The sequence below is a fragment of the Aquarana catesbeiana genome, linkage group LG04 (genome assembly GCF_042186555.1).
Source record: "Aquarana catesbeiana isolate 2022-GZ linkage group LG04, ASM4218655v1, whole genome shotgun sequence".
Classification (NCBI taxonomy): Eukaryota; Metazoa; Chordata; class Amphibia; order Anura; family Ranidae; genus Aquarana; species Aquarana catesbeiana.
Genome location: NC_133327.1, coordinates 568,035,361 through 568,055,179, shown reverse-complemented (window position 1 = coordinate 568,055,179; position 19,819 = coordinate 568,035,361). Strand labels below are relative to the sequence as shown.

Genomic DNA, 19,819 nt, shown 5'->3' with positions numbered 1-19,819 from the left:
ATTCTCAAAATTCCACTTAATGTTTTTAATACTTTCCTCCCTTTAAAGTTTGAGTGCTGGAGAGATTTGATGGTCTCTGATTAAAGAATTTAAAAAAATGAAGCAAAGTTCAAAGAAATGAATGGCCGTGTGTTTTGCACTTAAGCCCTAGCTGATCAAGCAAGCATTGTCTAACCAAGTAGTTTTGCTGTAGGCACAGAAAGGGAAAAATGTGTGTGGTCTGCCCTTTGTTTTAGCAGTTTCACTACAAATACAAAAGATGTGGTTAAGTATAAGTCAGAAGAGACCGGCTAAAGACCTGTTGCTGTTGGAAAAAAGAGATGACAGATACTAATTGTCTCTGCGACAAGCCACTGAAAGTACAAGTTCACGTCAGAACACTGTAACACAAAACATGCTCAAATAATTTATGCAAAACACAGGAGAAAAAATAACACCACTTCACCATACTGATGACCTATACACACAGTTGTAGTAAGGACACAGCCAGCAAGGTATCATCAAAACAAAAGCGATGAGTTTATGGAGTTGGTGGGGTTATTGTGCATGTTCTCCACATGTTCAATAATGACAATTTCTCAAGTAAACAAATTTGTATGTATTAAAACATCAAAAACATGTTAATTTGTTTTCAAACACAAAATAACATGGTCTACAAATCGAAGAACAAGTTGAAATTTGCATACAGTGTTCTCTGGCACAGACTGAAATTCCCTGAACAGATAAGAGTATGTGTATATAACCCTTTGACAGGAAAAATAAATGAAATGCAATTGTGTCTGCTTCTAAGATTAAATGATAGAGTTATATCCAGGAGATTTTGTGTTTAGTTCAAAAGATATATATTTTTTTGCTACATTGTCCAAACCCTCATGAAGGGGGATTGTTGGTCCCTAAAATGCATTGGGTGTATTTTAGCATCCTGTTGTCAAGTGTATAAAGGATTTTGAACTCTCTTTAAGATGCATGTTATTGATCAGCCTATAATTATGCTTACAGTGTTCTTTCATATTGGCCTGAAAGAAGTAATGTATAAGATATTTTTATGTAATTTCTAGTCAATGTTTTTAGATAATTTGTTTCCTAGCTTGTATACATTCATTATTTTTCTTTCTCTAAATAATAATCAGCTCCTTCTAGACTTCACTTGTTAATATATTTAGGCATTGCAGTCTTCTCACAAAAAAATATTTAAAGTGTATTTCCATTTTTGCACCCATATTGGGATAACACTTACTTTACATTTGTTCTCACATTTCTCTTGCACCTTTCTTAAAACTCCAAAAGTGACGTTTAACTCTGCTGGGCTGGGAGAGGGCTGGGAGGTTAAGTCCCCCGCCACCTCTCAGACTGAGAACCGGAGTGCAAAACTAACTGCACTCCTGTGATCCACAGGAGCAGTGCAGACAAACGGGCTTTGGCTGTACTTCTCCTTTAATGAGGCAAATGTGGTGAGTCCTTCTTTCTCATTGGGGACAGACTGAGTCCCCTCTCAATTTAAATTGTTTGGTAGCTTGCAGTCTTTCTGAGGCCTGCTACAATGTATATATACATACATATATATTTAACATATTGCTGCTGTCTAATGTTTAGTGGCTGCATTAGATTTATTTTTCAAGGTTTTTCCCCTTTATTTTCACCTGTGGTCCTGCCAATAACACACTCCTTGTTCTAGGATGACAATGCCCTCTCACTGTACTATATCTATGGAGGAACAGAAATATTACACTAGAACAGGAAGTGTGTTAGAACTGCAGAACACTTTCCCCTCCTTATATCCAAAACAATGGGGGGGGGGGGGGGGGGATGATAGTACACAGGGAAAACTGAGCAGGGCTGATAATGTTGTTTGAAATTTAAGTGCAGCATTCTTAGCTCACATCAGAATGTTAGGAGCTAAAATGATTTCTGCCAAGATCAGTAGGTATTTTTTAACACTTATCACACAGATATAACAAAACACTTTCAACGGCATATTTAACAGACCAAAAGGGGACAAATAGAAGAAATTCAATAATTCAATGTTAAAGTGGTTCTAAAGCCTAAACATTTTTTTACCTTAATGCATTCTTTGCACTACAGTAAAAATGTTTAGGCATCGACTTTGGCCGAGTTCCTCTGTCTGTGTGCCAGCGGGGCTAAGGAGCAAGCACGCATGAGTGCCCTCATGGGAAGTGGCTTCCCGTGGGGGCACTGGACAGAGAAGAGGAGCCAGGAGCGCTGGCGGGGAACCCAAGAAGAGGAGGAATTCTTTTGCACAGAGCAGGTAATCATAGAGATGTTTGGCATTAAAAAAAAAAAATCTTTTACAATTGCTTTAAGGCTATTATTTTAAAACAATCTTGGCAGTTATTGGAGTGCCACCCATCCCCAGTGTAATTTCCACATGGCATTGGCAGTGCCAAGTGCTAATTTATGGAGTTTTGGCAGCACTCTTGTATATAATTGCTTAAAGAGCAATTTTGAGGGCCTTACAGAATTTTTCTTATAAAAGTGATAACAGAATCCTAATAGCATCCTAACCACTACTTATTCATGTCCATCATTAACTATATCTCTGAATCATGGTAACAATTTCAATTTGGTTACCCAGCAATATGGCTGTTTTCATGTAATAGGTAAACTGAAACCTTAGCTGTTGGTAGACCTACAAATATACATAAATGTACAATCAGGTAGTAACATATGCTTTAGACTGCATTGGTTTAAAAATGTCACATACAGAACACAAAAATGAAATGATTAAAATGTATTTAGAGTGTATTTGGTTTGAAAATAAGTTATACCTGTACAACTTTTGTGGGTATAAAAGCCCTGTCAGCCTTACATGCTCATAATATGTCAGGATACAAGATTTGTGTTTTAAATTGAACTCCTTGGAACAGATCATAGGCTTCAATGTGCAGTACCTGAGAATAATGAGTTAATCATTATCTTTGTATTTCTGAGTGACAAAGACAATCAGGTCTGCTTTGTCTGACTCACTAAAGCATACAGCCAATGTTTTTTTTTCTGTGACCTTGACTGTGTGACTGTCAATCAATGCTGACATGAAAAATAGACTTAGATATTTCACAGACATAAAATTAGATTTTTGTGCTTACCGTAAAATCTTTTTCTTGCAGTTCATTAAAGGGCACATGAATGTAGTATTTCTTAGACGTTTGGGTTATACTGCTGCCTTCAGAAGTTTGGGACACTGGCAAACAATGAACGTTAAGCTAATCTGTGTCTAATGTCAGTTTTCTAAGCATTATATATCTAGAATAAGATTTGCAGTTTTCTCACAAAGTGCAATGTACTGTTCCAAAATAAACTCGCCATCAATTGCCAGATAGTTCATGCGTGCTCCAATGATCCTCCACCGTCACACCAGAAAACTCACCAACTTTACATGATCACCCACTACAGGTTAGTCATACAGCACTTGTATTACAGGGGTTTCCACCTTCCACATCACGTTTGGGCCAGGTATCTCTCCTCTCCTCACACTGATATATCAATGTGCATATTTTGGAAGTATCATAGGGAAGACATGGAAAGCCTCCATAGTGTAAAACCTTTAATATTAAATAAAACGCCAAAAAATATCCTCATACAAATGCCTACTCACATTTAATAGAGCCATACCTCGCACAAAGGTAAACTGCTTGTTAATATCATAGAGATATGCCAAGGTAACTACTTTTGCTGCTTCTAACTTCAGCTTGTTCAATTAAGCTTTAACAATAAAACCTAGACGCTAATTAGTTACTTTGCAAAGCTGCACCAGATTCCAGTCACCAGCTTTAATCTCCGCAAGTATGTCCAGAAAAAGATCAACCAGACAAGGACTGGATGCTTAAATAGAGAACCCTTACCCCATGACTTTCGGAAGAGGGAAGCTCACAAAAAACAATGTTAGCTAATAGACAAGTAATCTGTAAAAGATACATGCAAAGATGTATGAGCCTTTTCAGCAGAACATTAGAAGGTCAGGGTGGGCAGGGGTGAGGAAATATAACCCAAGCTGGCGTAAAAAACACATCCAAATCAGAAAATGAAAAGATGTCCTTCCAACCAACACCAAACAGGTGGGCGCTAGCCATACTGCTAATCTACCTGACCAACTGTTAAGTACCAGAATCTATGAATCATATATTTTTGCTCTGTAAAGGAGCAGAATCCTCTGTTCGGGGTAAAATCCCAGTATTTGTACCAGGAATATAGAGATTAGGAAGTGGGAGGAATGAAAGTAGTTTTCCTCAGAATGCCGTTGCTTGGTCACAGAACTATCTTCCAGCTATCAGGTGCCATGAAGAAAAAACAGTGTGGGCACAATGACACAAGTCAACCTTGTCCATGGTAGGGTGTAGAGCATCTAATCAGTTACAGAGGGCATTCTCAAACTGTTTCTAAGTTGAAGATCTATCAACCTCCTGTGAACCTCCAGATGAGGTTTATCAGAGGTCAGATAAGTTAAAACAATCAACAGAGGGATGTCCTGTTGACTTGGTAAGTTATCTGTTCTCAAGAAATAGACTAGGAGAAGGAGTAGATAAGAGGCAATATCCATTAGGAAGATTCCCCCAGCCCCCTCAAGCAGAATCCAGCAAATATTTTGAGGCACTTCTTGGTCTGAATAGTCCAGTGTGGTGCTTTGCCTGAATTTCAGATTCTCTAACTCAGAAGGAGAATAAAAAAGGACTAATGGACAGCACAAGAAGGGAGCAATGTGAAAGGAATTCTTAACCATAAAAAACTCCTAAGAGGAGGATGAACATTTTATACTCAAGATTCAGACGTGCTAACAATAGGACTCTCAGGCTAACACAAACTGTAAAAATCTAGACCACTTAAAATACTTCTGTAAAAGTTACATAGTTACATAGTATGTGAGGTTGAAAAAAGACATCAAGTCCAACCTATGTGTATGATTATATGTCAGTATGAAAAAAATTCTTACAATGGGGATCTCATAAAAAGGTACTACAGTGGAAATAAGAGTCAGTGTTGTGGGTAGGGTCCAAGATTCTTGGAGTACACTGAAGAGTCAGGGTCTTACAAGTTATGGGGGTAGTAGGAACTGATCCTTGTCTTCTTGCACATCATGAGATCCCACAAGAGAGGGATAAGGTTGAGGAGAGTCAAAACTGTGCAAGGAGTGCGACCAACCATTCTAGAAATGAACTCAGAGAGACAACAGACTGGGGGGGGCACACCCTAAAAATGTGTTTACATTCAAGATGTTGCTGCTATAAGACCACAAAAAGAACAAAATAGATTATACTGCATACATACAAAAATTACATATAAATCCTGCAAGACTATTTAACCACTTCAATACAGGGCATTTATACACCCTTCCTTCCCAGACCAATTTTTAGCTTTCAATGCTCTCACAATTCGAATGCCAATTACTCAGTCATGCAACACTGTACCCAAACCAAATTTTTATCATTTTTTTTCATACAAATAGAGCTTTCTTTTGGTGGTATTTAATCACCACAGGGTTTTTTATTTTTTGCGACATAAGTGAAAAAAGAGCGATAAATTTGAAAAAAAAACCCACTTTTTTTTAGTTTCTATGATAAAATTTCACAAATAAGTCATTTTTGTTTATAAATTTGGGCCAAAATTTATACTGCTACATCTCTTTGGTAAAAATAACCCAAATTAGTGGATATTATTTAGTTTCTGTGAAAGTTATAGAGTCTACAAGCTATGGTGTAAATCATTGAAAATTGATTACATCTGATCACACCTGATGCACTGACGGCCTATATCATTTCTTGAGGCTCTGAAATGTCAGGAAAGTACAAATACCCCCCAAATGACCCCTTTTGGAAAAGTAGACAGTCAAAGGTATTTAGTAAGAGGCATGGTGAGTTTTTTGAAGTTGTAATTTTTTCCCACAATTCTTGGGAAAATTAAGATTTTTTTTTTCACAAAATTGTCATAATAATAAGTTATTTCTCACACACAGCATGTGCATACTTCCAATTACACCCCAAAATACATTCTGCTACTCCTTCTGAGTATGGCGATACCACATGTGTGGGACTTTTACACAGCCTGGCCACACAGAGAGGTCCAACATGCAGGGAGCACCGTCAGGGATTCTAGGAGCATAAATTACACCTCTAATTTCCTAACGACCTATTACATTTTTGAAGGCCCTGGAGCACCAGGACAGTGGAATTACCCACAAAATGACCCCATTTTGGAAAGCAAACACCCCAACGTCTATTCTATGAGGCATAATGAGTCTTTTGAACGGTTCATTTTTTTCCACAAGTCTTCGGAAAATGTGGAAAGAAAATTAAAACTTATTTTTTTTATACAAAGTGGTTAGTTTATAAGATATTTCTAACTCAAAGCATGTATATAGCAAAAATGACACCCCAAAACACATTCTGCTACTCCTTCTGAGTATGGCGATATTACATGTGTGAGACTTTTACACAGCCTGGCCACATACAGAGGCCCAACATGCAGGGAGCACCGTCAGGCCTTCTAGGAGCATAAATTACAATTCTAATTTCCGACCTATTACACTTTTGAAGGCCCTGGAGCACCAGGACAATGGAAAAACAAACACCCCAACTTATATTCTATGAAGCATTATGAGTCTTTTGAATGGTTAATTTTTTTACACAAGTCTTCAGAAAACGTGGAAAGAAAATGAAAATCTTTTTTTTTTTTTTTTTTTACACAAAGTTGTCAATTTAACACATAGCATGTATATAGCAAAAATTACACCACATGTGTGAGACTTTTACACAGCCTGGCCACATACAGAGGCCCAACATTGAAGTAGTACCTTCAGGTGTTCTAGGAGCATAAATTACACATCTCATTTCATTCCTACCTATCACACTTTTGAAGGTCCTGGAGCACCAGGACAATGGAATTACCCACAAAATGACCCCATTTTGAAAAGCAAACACCCCAACGTAGATTATATGAGACATGGGCTGCAGATAGATACTCGGGTACTCTGATGGGCTGCAGATAGGCACTCGGGTCTTCTAATGGGCTGGAGACAGGTACTTGGTTACTCTGATGGGCTGGTGACAGGTACTCAGGTACTCCGATGGGCTGGTGACAGATGCTCGGGTACTCCGATGGGCTGGTGACAGGTACTTGGGTACTCTGATGGCCTGGTGACAGGTACTCAGATGGCCTTGTGACAGGTACTCGGGTACTCTGATGGCCTGGTGACAGGTACTCAGGTACTCTGATGGCCTGGTGACAGGTACTCAGGTACTCTGATGGGCTATAAATAGGTACTCGGGTACTCTGATGGCCTGGTGAAAGCTACTCGGGTACTCTGATGGGCTACAGATAGGTACTCGGGTACTCAGATGGGCTGTGACAGGTACTCAGGTACTCAGATGGGCTGTGACAGGTACTCAGGTACTCAGATGGGCTGTGACAGGTACTCAGGTACTCGGATGGGCTGTGACAGATACTCAGGTACTCGGATTGACTGTGACAGGTACTCAGGTACTCGGGTACTCAGATGAACTGTGTCAGGTACAAGTACCCCATTCTCAGTGGGTCCTACACTATTCATAGAATGAAAGATCCTGCGTCTCAACCATGGGAGACAAACTCCTCTTTATGGGAGAACTGAAAGGACTCCTCCTATAACACAGGTGGACACTAATGAGAGGTAATGAAGGGGGGATGGAGTGCTCTGTTTGCAGTCTTATAGCAGCATCTTCTTGAATGTAAACGCATTTTTAGGGTGTGCCCCCAAGTCAGTTGTCCGTATATTGTATGGATCCTGACCAGGTCCCTTGGGCCGGAGAGGAGTTTTAAATAGCCTTGCAGAATTTAAATGTCATTTTTGTATGTTATTTTATTTTCAATAATTTTTATTGAGTTTTTTTAATAGTATGATTAAAGACCTTGGCATTATTGCAATACAGTGTACAGTTTTTATAGTCCGTCTAGCATATAGTTTAGGTACGGATAATTAACCTCTTACTTTCTTGAGGCCATTTAACAATGGCCCTATTATCAACGTTGCCTAGTCTGGGTTGTCTATGTTGATTTGTAGCAGACTATACGGTGGATCTTCCACCTTCATTTTTGTATGTTAGCGCTATGATTTATTTTGTTATGAACTCAGAGAGGACAGCATTCCTGAGGATAGATTCTTACCAGAGTAGGAATCAAAGATCCTCAGGTGTGGGAAATGAAGCAAACCTGGAAAGATGCACAATGGGGTGCAGCAATATCAGGAGGGGCTGCTTAAAAAGATGCTTGATTCAAGAATTTAGAGTAGAAGCCTCACCATCTAAACTTTCAGAAGATAAACCACTAAGGGACCCAGCAGGATAAACAAACAGCCCTCTACTTGTACCTTCAAGAAGACTGAACACACAATGCTAAGCCACACCAGGTGAGTTGTCAAAATACCTCCTGCTGCCAGCTTTACCCAAGGGTGCATCTCATCTGTCAATGCAAGTGAAAGGAATACATCCAGAATCTGCTGCAATTTCTTGAATACTTTATTCAAACTTCATAGAGTCATAAAAACATCACAGACGGTATGAGAACACTAAATGGTATCTGTCTGTGATGTTTTTATGACTCTATAAAGTTTGAATAAAGGAGTCAAGGAAGTGCAGCGGAATTCAGATATTTTCCTTTCACTTGCAAAGAAGACTGAACAGATGAGACACAGGGCTTCTGACCTTAAGATCTGCTACTTGAGTAGGAAGTAGACTGTGTTCTTTGAGGATACTACTATACTAGCAGATGAAAAAATGGGTTCTTCTGCCCCATCCACAAACCACAAAGCTTTTCAGAAGCAGAGACAGTGACCAAAGGCACCAGCTGTGAGGTAGCTACCATAACTTCAGCCCAACTGGCCTTACTCACTATGTGATCCTCGGAGCCTGGGTCAAACCAGAGGCTGTGCCTGGATCTGGAAAGTGCTCTGTGGCTGACTAACATAGTACATGAGGGTCTGGAAAGATGCCACAATGAAAAACCCAGGTCACGTTCCAGGCTAGCCCACAATCTTCCAGTCCAGTGGGTTCCAGGTACAGCTTCCAAAGTTATTTCTGAGGATGGACTGATACAAATAGCTGCTATGTAGAGACTAGCTCAAGCAGCAGGTTTTAAAGTCCAGATTGAAGTTACAATTTTTTTATTTTGTTTGAAGAAAACTATAGAAAAAGATAGACTAACAAAAATATAATTAGACTTTATATCAGCAGAGTTGAAGAAAAGGCAGCAAACCTCTTAGTATACTAGCAAAAAACAAAGGCATTAGAGTTGGAGGCCAAGGTATACAGAGGCGGGCTTACTGTTCTTGTTGCCAGCGTCCCAACCTACTGAAGGCATCAGGATAACTCAAATGGCTAAGAATTACTACATTCCTGTGTCCCTCAACAACTTTTAAACTAAATTGTGTGGTAAAACACAAGTTATTAGCAAAGATGTTGAGAAGTGTGCACAGAGTGAGCATCATGGGTTAATGTGTACTGTATGTGATACCAAGGGTACAGAAAGTTGCCGTTTCATATGTTATTATAAGCATGTTCTATCTTGTTGCTTCCTACAGGTGCCCTTTCCATGTCAGTTCAAGCAACAGATTTCTAAGAACTTTAAGAGGCACTATTTAAAGTCACAGTGACATGTGGAAATACTTTAGAGAGATGGACAGAATGTAATTCAAAAATAAACACTCTGCTTACAGAGATTCCATAAAACATGTAAAAACATTTATGCATGTTCAGGTTTTTAGCAATGAGACTACACAAGATATTAGAAGAAAACAAAACAACCTACCAATTGTCAAAAACATGAATATTTTTTTTTACTGTTCCTGAAAGCTAGAAATGATGTCCTACTTTATCGCCAATTGTCATGGGATATAAGGGGGAGGAGATTCCCCCCGCTGCTGACACTTGTCACTTGTACAGAAAGTAAAGACACAAACAGCACATTTATACTTTACCAAGAAGTGTACTTTAGTTTTAAAGTCTTGGACCACCCTATAAAACCCCAAATAGTGAATGACATGGCACAGTGCACCTCACCTTAAAATATAGGTGCGTTTTTAAAGACTTTGCAAAATAGTGCCTTAGGTTCTAAGCCTGCACATTGAAGCCATTGTGCACTAATATGACAAATTGCTGACCTGCATGCCATACTCTATTAGGACATACAGTAAGTTGAAGTAATTGCTCCATGAGCTAGAGTCACAAACACACACACTGATAGTTACATATTTGATTACAGATTTCATGATAAAAAGTCAGCTCATGTAGGAGATGATTTTTATATAGGTTCCTAGAGGTACTTGGCATATCCTTGTTGCTCTATGTACTGCCATACTGCATAAACCTGGCATGCACAAGAGAGTACAAACCAAGAAATAGTTGCATGTAAATGTGCTACATAACCCTTTCTGTTAAAATACTGCTTATATTTTCCCATGTCTCTAACAGTCAAATTCACTGCAAACATTTTAGTTTTAATTTAATTGTATGTGATCACTCCTCCTTTTTGGCATCATTTAACTGATTATGACATTTATGTTGGCCCTGATAACAGTTCATAAAAAAAATGTTAAGTTAAAATTAAATTAACAAACTACATAGGAAATACTTAAAAAATGTCCTGATTTGTTCTTCTCAGGACTGGTGATCTGCAAATGCATTCTAGCAGAGCTACTGCTTAGTTAAATCAAGACATACGAGATAAAGTGGTTTAGGTCTTTTACCTATGCCTGTATGGCATAATTTGCTGTTATTACAAGTACTAAAAGGTTTATTAAACTTTGAGTACAAAAAAAGGCTTCAAAAGCTGTGATACAATTCCAAATCCAACACATCATCAGAGTAGAATGACTACATGAAATACTTCATATCATCAATTCTGTTTAAAGATTAGCATATTATTCTTATATCCCCCAATATCCCCCATGCTACTGCAAAGCCATTTTGGTTTTAGCATAGAGGGCAAAAGTTTGAGATTTTGGCATCAGCCATCAAGAGTACATTCTACCGTGTTAACATAAGGTATCTGTAGCAGAGGATATAGGATGGGGGGTTGTAGCCATGATGAGAGGCATCAGACTCAGAGATGTAGTATGGAGTGCTGTATCCAAGGGGACTATTTTTTCAAGTACCATGCATGATTTTAAATAAGCATAGCTGTGAGCTTCACAGTGTGTACGTGGTTAGCACTTTCACCTAGCAACATTAGGGTCATTGATTTGAATCCCAACCATGGCACAACCTGCACAGAGTTTGCATGTTCTCCCTGTGACTATGTGGATTTACTCCCACACTCCAAAGACATGCTGGTAGGTTGTTTCTTGTCTAAACTGGACCTAGTATGTATATGTATGAATGTGAGATAGGGACTTTAGAATGTAAGCCGTTTTAGGTCAGGACTGATGCGATTGTATAAAAAAAAAACGTGAAATGCTTTGCAAATCGATGGTGCTATTTAAGTACCTGTAATAAACACATTCCCATGATTGCTATTTGGCCCCAAACTTTAAGACTGGTTGTTGACAGGATATATCAATTGTCTTCATGGTGGCTGATAAGATAAAGATGACTAATGCTGTCACACCTGGTGAGATCAGGGTGGGATTAATTACTTGGATCCACAGTTTCGAAACTCTTGGAAGTTCCACTGAATGTTAAACATAAAGCATAGAGAAGGACAGTCCTGGAATCAGTCAGAGGACACCATAAGAGTTGTCAGGAAATGTTCCATCCGCTGGTAATATCTGTCATTTGGCATGCAGTACTGAGGTCCACCAGCAGGTGTCTCATGGCAGTTTGGAACTGTTAGGAGAGCTTTTCCCTGCTGATGTAATGTCATCTTTGGGCTGCAATACCAGCGTCCACCAGCGGATGCATCCTGGCAGTGTGGAGCAGACAGTACCTCCTGCAATCAGGTGTCACTTGAGGCCAATCACAGGCTTATAAATACCCGGCAAGCACTCACATGTTTGCCTTGGTTTTGTCCTTGAGTCCTGACCTGTATCCTGTTACCTGTTGTACCTGATCCTGTCTATTCCTGCATCCCTGGAACCTTGTCCTGCAACCTGATCCCTTTCTCCTTGTCCCCCATCTGCTGACCTCCTGTTTATGACCCTGGCCTGGCTTGACTACGATTCTGGTATTCCCTTTGTTATATATACTGGTTGGTTTGTTGTTACTGTTATTTGGTTTACTCACTCTGTTTGGTATTGGTGGTGTATTCACATTATATGCATTTATCTTAATAAAATCACTTACTTTCACCTACATATGTTTGGTTTACTCTGTCGCAGTCACACAGTTCTGGTCACATCCGGTTTATGACAGACACCAAGGACATCCCGGACCAGAAGTCGCTGCACAGAGGAACCATCTCGGTTCTGTTGGCTTTGCTGGAATGAATCCTAATGTGATTTCTTATTATGCTCTGCTGGTGTCAGAGAGCAGCGAGTATCTCCGCCAGACACTGAAAGAGTGGACCAATGACCAGCTGCTTGAGATAATCCGGCTCACTCCCTGGTTGACCAGGGCTGTATGTTGTTTGGGGATGTGCGGCCTTTGATCCAAATATGTGCTGAGCTAGCCCTGTTCTGTGTTCCAAAGACCGGTGATGATTTTTCTCCCCCTTTCAGTGCTGATCAGGTGGAGTCTCTGGTGTGGCTGTTAGAGGATGATTCCGCATGCTTTTTTGAGCACTATTCCATTTGTCCTCAGCAGAAACTTATGGAATGTATTCATTTAGTACAGACCCTTGTTAGACAGGCAGAATGTGATCCGTTCTTTGTCCAACCAATACTCTCAGCATGGGCTTATATGTTACAACTAGCCCCAACCAACCCACAACAAACCACCTCTGCCATCAGACACCTGCCTGCCCAAAAGTCTGTCTCCCCATCACCCATGCCAAACTCAGTTGCAGCCCAGTATACGTTGCTCCCAACCAAATACTCATATCCGGTCTCTGCTCCCTGTACCTATCCTGCATTCAACCCACCTGCCTCTTCTCAGCTGCCCACTAATCCACAAGAACTTCCCCCAGCTGCTGTTAGCTCTTTTCTGCCATATCTCAATCCATCTTTCCAGTCTGCTGCACCCCCCCCCCCCCACAGAGCTTCAATGTCTAAGCCAAAGAAAAAACAAAAGTTTTTCCCAACCAAAATGTTCCTGCCATTAACCCAACCTGCCTCCACACCCACCAATCTGTCCCAGCCTGAAGTAGCAGAGTTCCAGCCGGAGGTAACAGAGTCCCAGCCTGAAGTGCCAGTGTTCCAGCCAGAGGTGCCAGTGTTCTAGCCGGAGGTGCCAGAGCCAGCGTACCAGCCTGAAGAGCCAGAGCCAGCGTACCAGCCTAAAGAGCCAGAGCCAACGTACCAGCCTGAAGAGCCAGTGCCTACTTTCCAGTCTGATGTGCCCACTTTCCAGTCTGATGTCTCATTGCCTGCTGCCCAACTCGACGACCTGGAGCCTGCTGCCCAGCCTGATGAGCCTCTGCCTGCTGCCCAGCCTGCTGAGCCTCTGTCTGCTGCCTAGCCTGGTGTGCCACTGTCTGCTGCCCAGTCTAGTGTGTTCCTGTCTGCTGCCCAGCCTGATGTGTTCATGTCTGCTGCCCAGCCTGATGTGTTCCTGTCCGCTGCCCAGCCTGATGTGCCACTGTCCACTGCCCAGCCTGATGTGCCTCTGTCTGCTGCTCAGCCTGATGTGCCACTGTCCGCTGCTCAGCCTGATGAGCCTCTGTCTGCTGCCCAGCCTGATGTGCCACTGTCTGCTGTCCAGCCTGATGTGCCACTGTCTGCTGTCCAGCCTGATGTGCCACTATCCGCTGCCCAGCCTGATGTGTTCCTGTCCACTGCCCTGCATGATGTGTTCCTGTCCACTGCCCTGCCTGATGTGCCCTGTCTGCTGCCCAGTCTGATGTGCCACTGTCTGCTGCCCAGCCTGATGTGTTCCTATCTGCTGCCCTACATGATGTGTTCCTGTCCGCTGCCCAGCCTGATGTGCCACTGTCTGCTGCCCAGCCTGATGTGCCATTGTCTGCTGCCCAGCCTGATGAGCCTCTATCCGCTGCCCAGCTTCAAGTGCCTGTGCCTGCTGCCCAGCTTGAAGTGCCCATGTCTGCTGCCCAGCTTGAAGTGCCTGTGCCCGCTGCCCAGCTTGAAGTGCCCGCTGGCCAGCTTGATGTACCTGATGCCCCGTTTGATGTGCCTGTTGCCCCACTTAATGTGCCTGTGCCTGCTGCCCAGCTTGAAGTGCCCATGCCTGCTGCCCATCTTGAAGTGCCCGTGCCCACAATGACCCGGAGCCTGCTGTCTGCCCTGAAGTGCCTAATGCCCAGCCTGAAGTGCCTGATGCCCAGCCTGAAGTGCCTGTTGCCCAGCCTGATGTACCCCTATCGTTGTTCTGCTTGATGCCATGGACTATGGACAATTACAACCAGTTGGAGCGTCCAGAGGCCGCTCCTTTGGGGGGGGGGTACTGTCAGGAAATGTTCCATCCGCTGGTAATATCTGTCATTTGGCATGCAGTACTTGTCCCCCCATCTGCTGACCTCCTGTTTATGACCCTGGCCTGGCTTGACTACGATTCTGGTATTCCCTTTGTTATATATACTGGTTGGTTTGTTGTCACTGTTATTTGGTTTACTCACTCTGTTTGGTATTGGTGGTGTATTCACATTATATGCATTTATCTTAATAAAATCACTTACTTTCACCTACTTATGTTTGGTTTACTCTGTTGCAGTCACACAGTTCTGGTCACATCTAGTTTATGACAGGAGTATATTTGGAAATTCTATACAGGGGTAAGAATCATACATGTACATTTTCTAGGGCTACAACATTGGATGAGCTTTTGGCCACCTGTAACCAAACTGTTCTCTTTTGTTCATTCAAGGATACATCACAGGTCTTCTTTTCACCTGATCATATATAAAAGTTTAACGAAAAAATGAATATGGTGGGACTTTATATGAGGATAGGGGACCGTACAGATCCCATCCTCCATCCCATTAAGTTTAAAGAAGAATTGTGGGGCGGGACTTTGAGTGAAGCACACGGATGCAATAGAAAAGTAAATTGGAAAATGGTTTATTATTTGAGTCAATTCATAGAACAAAGGTTGGGTTATACAATTCATTACATAATGTATATTGATACTTAAAGGTCAATCATCACACATAAATACAGTGTCCAACCAGAGTTTAAAACAGTATTTTACAAATACACCGGTCACGTAATAACATGATTAATTGCATCATAGAAAATACTCATAAAAATAGCTAGCGCATTAAAGCGTCTATAGAAATACTAGTTAAGGTAAGATACGTAGGAAAAATGATATAAAAACATACATCTTGACTCTATTAGGAAATATAAGGCAGTATTATACAGTTGCACAGGTCACATAAGTACGTGATTAATTGCAGTGTAAATAATACTAAAAACGGAAATATGATGCATTAAAGCAGAAGAGAATAAAGGAGAAAATAAGCTTGGTAGAGAGGAACGGCCATAGTGAATTCATGAATATGTTGTTATAACGGTAGTTGTTAGCTCTACGCGTTACGGGACCTTAAAGTCACTCGTCAGGAGCAAGACCGTAATAATCATCTAGAAATAGAGATAAGGACATATTGATAATCTGAAAAATGAGTGGGCAAATGCAGAAAATGTGAAAACCCCCACACATCCATACAATTGTCCCACAAACTTACATGAGTGTGTCCGCACAAAGGGGAGAGCACAGCCGCGTGAGTCATACCGGCCAAAGATGCCACATCACGGAGCTGAGGGGGCATGTCCGGGCAGCACAAAACCAGCAGGGGCAAAATCCCAAATTGGTCAGGAAGTGGAGAAGTGGAGATGGTGTGTAGTGAAGGGAAGAGAGGAATGGCCCCAGGAGGGGGAACCTGCTGGAGGAAAAAGCCTGTGAATGAAGTGCAATGAGGATATGGGAGGGAATGATTAGAAAGTGAAGTGATGAAGAGTGAAAAGGAGTGAAAAGCAGAGTGAAAAGGAAAAGTGGAGTGTTGGAAGGAAACGAGAAAAAGTACAAAGTAGGAAAAAAGGGGGGAGAGAGGGGGGGGGGGAAAGAAAGGACGGTGAGGGTAAAATGGTGAAAATATAGTTACCTGCTGCAAAGTAAATTGGACAAGGGAGCCAAGAGAGGAGTGGTGTGATAAGGGAGATATGCACTAGAGACAAAGGTGCGGATCCCAATTTGGGGGGAAGCCCTCGCAAGGAGAGCCGTCCAAGACCAGCCTCCAACGTCATGCAACAGCAGGCTGGGGGGCAGGGGACACGCCAGGAGTCTGGACGCCAGCTCAGCCAAGCATGACCAGCCAAAGGCGTCAACCGAGTCTCCCTAATGCTGAAGATGGTAAGCCGGCCGGCTGATTTATAGGTGCCTCGAGGACGCCAAACAGCTGACACAGAGGGCATGGCGCTGACGAGCAGTGGGGGAAACCCTGCCCACCCCACGTCAGAAGGGGGCGGAGGGGAAACCCACAGTGCGCGTCACAGCTCCGGGACGTGACAGGGAGCTAACAACTACCGTTATAACAACATATTCATGAATTCACTATGGCCGTTCCTCTCTACCAAGCTTATTTTCTCCTTTATTCTCAAGTGATGCTTTAATGCATCATATTTCCGTTCTTAGTATTATTTACACTGCAATTAATCACGTACTTATGTGACCTGTGCAACTGTATAATACTGCCTTATATTTCCTAATAGAGCCAAGATGTATGTTTTTATATCATTTTTCCTACTTATCTTACCTTAACCAGTATTTCTATTGACGCTTTAATGCGCTAGCTATTTTTATGAGTATTTTCTATAATGCAATTAATCATGTTATTATGTGACCAGTGTATTTGTAAAATACTGTTTTAAACTCTGGTTGGACAATGTATTTATGTGTGAGATTGACCTTTAAGTATCGATATACATTATGTAATGAATTGTATACCCCCAACCTTTGTTCTATGAATTGACTCAAATAAAAAAACATTTTCCAATTTACTTCTCTATTACATCCGTGTGCTTCACTCAAAGTCCCGCCCCCCCAATTCTCCATATATAAAAGTTTGTTAGAGTGTTATGTAGAGTTGATCTCTATATATATAGAATGAAGAAATTAGATCCAGGACTGGACTTAAAATGATGAAATATTTTATTCTACCCTAAAGTTATAGGCATATCTGAGTGCATGAAATGGCCAGTGGTTAAAAGTGTAGGGTTTCACATGGAACTGAACTAGACTGAATAGGGGGAAATGTAGTATTCCTACCACGGTTAAATGGGGGATATAAGTGCAATAGGAGATTAAATGATATGCCATTTGACCAAGGACTGGCACAATGTTGGGTCCCAAATATGTAGGCAATGTTGTGGTTGAAGCCAGAATAAATTGTTGACTGGAATCTGTAAGAACTCCATAATATTTAGGTAATGCCATAAAGGAAATTCCTAGGTGGTGTGAAGTGTTGTCAAAGGGGCTATCTGTCCTGCAGTGTAGTAATTTAATACGTGTGAAACTCCCAATCCACCTGATGATGTCTGTGATGGTATACGATTGTGGTCACTATCCTATGCTTTATAGTAGCCCATATAAATTTTAACAGATCGTGCTGTTCTATGCATAGGATATGGCTTGGACAACAATTGGAAAGGTTCATAGATGCAACAATGGGATTGAGTTACTAAAAGCAAATAGAATAGTGAAGGTGCACTTTGCAAGAGAATTTGCACCAGAGCTTAGTGAATGAGGTGACATTCTGCTGATTTCCATCATCCAATCATATGCAAGCAAACTACTGTTTTTTTTTAATTATTATTTTCCCTGCACGTGATTGAATAATCTCTGCATAGTGAAAAGGGACCAAATTCACCAAGCACTAGGGCAAATTCCCTTATAAAGTACAAGTTCTCTTGCAAAGTAAGCAGCTTGTTTGCCTTTAGTAAATCAACCCCAATAGTTTCAGTAGACAAGACATGTTTATTGAATTGATTCTACCGCACCAAGAATTGGACAACAATTTCCACATTCCAAAAGTTGATATAGTTCGCTAAAAACAACTAGTTTGTTACATATGGCAAATTATAGATTTGAGTGATATACACTCCTACATATGGAAGACTAGATGTAAGGGATACCGAGTGCAGGTATCCAGCGGCAGCAAGATTCATCAGTTCAGTATAGCTGTACTTAAAACTGGAATCAGACTGAGTAAGATTAAAATAAGGTTTATTGATGCACATAACACCAATCCAACATCAACAGGTAATAACTAAAGCAAAAGTGAAAAATAAACATGATAGTGAAGCAAAACTAAACCAATAACCAAATTATGATACACTATATACAAATGGCGGGAAGCTGACATAACAATGCATGATCAGGAATGGGAACATTGGGAGCAGAGATGGGGTACACAGAACTAGTTGCAAGATACCGGGTAAGGCAGGGATTGTGGATAATCAGCAAGCAGGTATATGGCAGGCAAAACACTGAAATCCTGATGAAAATCAAGGGAGAGGTTTTATACCTTCCCAGCAGCCAGCATCAGGTGGAGGCTAATTACTGGGATAATACACTAATACTCTCGCAAACACAGATTCAGAAATAAATATATATAAAGTTAAACAGTATTTACCTGTTTTGTGTCTTTGGGTGCGCAGTCTGGAACAAAAACAATAATCCATAAAACGATAGTCCTGCAACGAGAACTGAAGCCTGTCTCTAACATTGTCCAACTTTTGTGTGCTCCAGATACCAACACAGCCAATATTCTTCATGCAAATCTATCCAGTGTTGCCACTACCCCAATCCTTTTCCAATGGCATACAGCACACCTTCTGGGAATTGATTTGCAACCTGCAGTTCAAGTCTTGCTGCAAGAGCAAAAAGAAAAACAGAACAAAATAAATCTTATCCATAGCTCCATCAGCTGACATCAATATCACAACTGCAATCAAATTTAATATTGCTATTGATTTTTTAGTGTCAATGAATTTTGATGTCCTGAATAACACTTTGTATTGTAAATTTTTTTAATAGGTAATAGGATAATAGAATAATTTCCTAACATTACAGACATAACATGGTGTTGCAATATACAATAATAATTGTGAAATTATCATGATATTCATGTCAAAGTAAGGCACAGTTTCTGGAAGTAGAGGTCAAGGTGGATGGATCAGTGGTAGGTGGCTCATAGTACAGAGTTCTAGATATGATGTTGGAAGGGGAACACAAGGTAGAACCACAAAGTCTAATAGGTCAAAAGTGTGGTATTCCTACCCTATCACACACCTAGCCCTTGTTGATCACATCAGTTGGACCAGGGTTCATTAGAAATTGTTCTTGTGATAAAGCATAGAGTCACTGTAAAATTTTGTATTACTTTTTACTATGTCAAATTTGGTAAAGTATCAATAAAAGATTCCCACATTTTGAAAAGTAATTGTGTCTGTGATTCCTTAAACATGGCTGCTTCTAGTCCATTTGGAAAATAAACATAAGTCTATCTAGAGTTTCAGTGTGAGGGGTTCAGGATAAATCAATTTAGTTAAGATTGCTTTTCTTAGTTGCTATGGATATAACTGATAAAAGTTTCTGAAGCATTTAGTGACTTTATTACCCGATACGATGTTTAGTATTGACATTCTGGTGATAAGGAGACATAGTTTACCAAATGGTCTGATTGTACACAATATTTTATCCCAAAAAGACTAAACTGCATATTTGCTTCATAACTATACCAGTGGTATATTATCTATACAGTAATGTGAAAGCATAAATACACCCCAAGG

General features: G+C 40.8%; 1 long non-coding RNA gene across 11 annotated transcripts in view; it reads right to left on the bottom strand.

Moving 5' to 3' along the window:
* LOC141140654 (uncharacterized) overlaps positions 1–19,819 on the bottom strand; it is a 905,916-nt gene that overhangs the window by 203,498 nt on the left and 682,599 nt on the right. For all 11 annotated transcript variants that reach the window (XR_012243967.1, XR_012243970.1, XR_012243966.1 and 8 more), the window contains one exon: positions 18,661–18,898. This is a non-coding gene — a long non-coding RNA (uncharacterized lncRNA). The remainder of the gene's footprint in view (positions 1–18,660; positions 18,899–19,819) is intronic.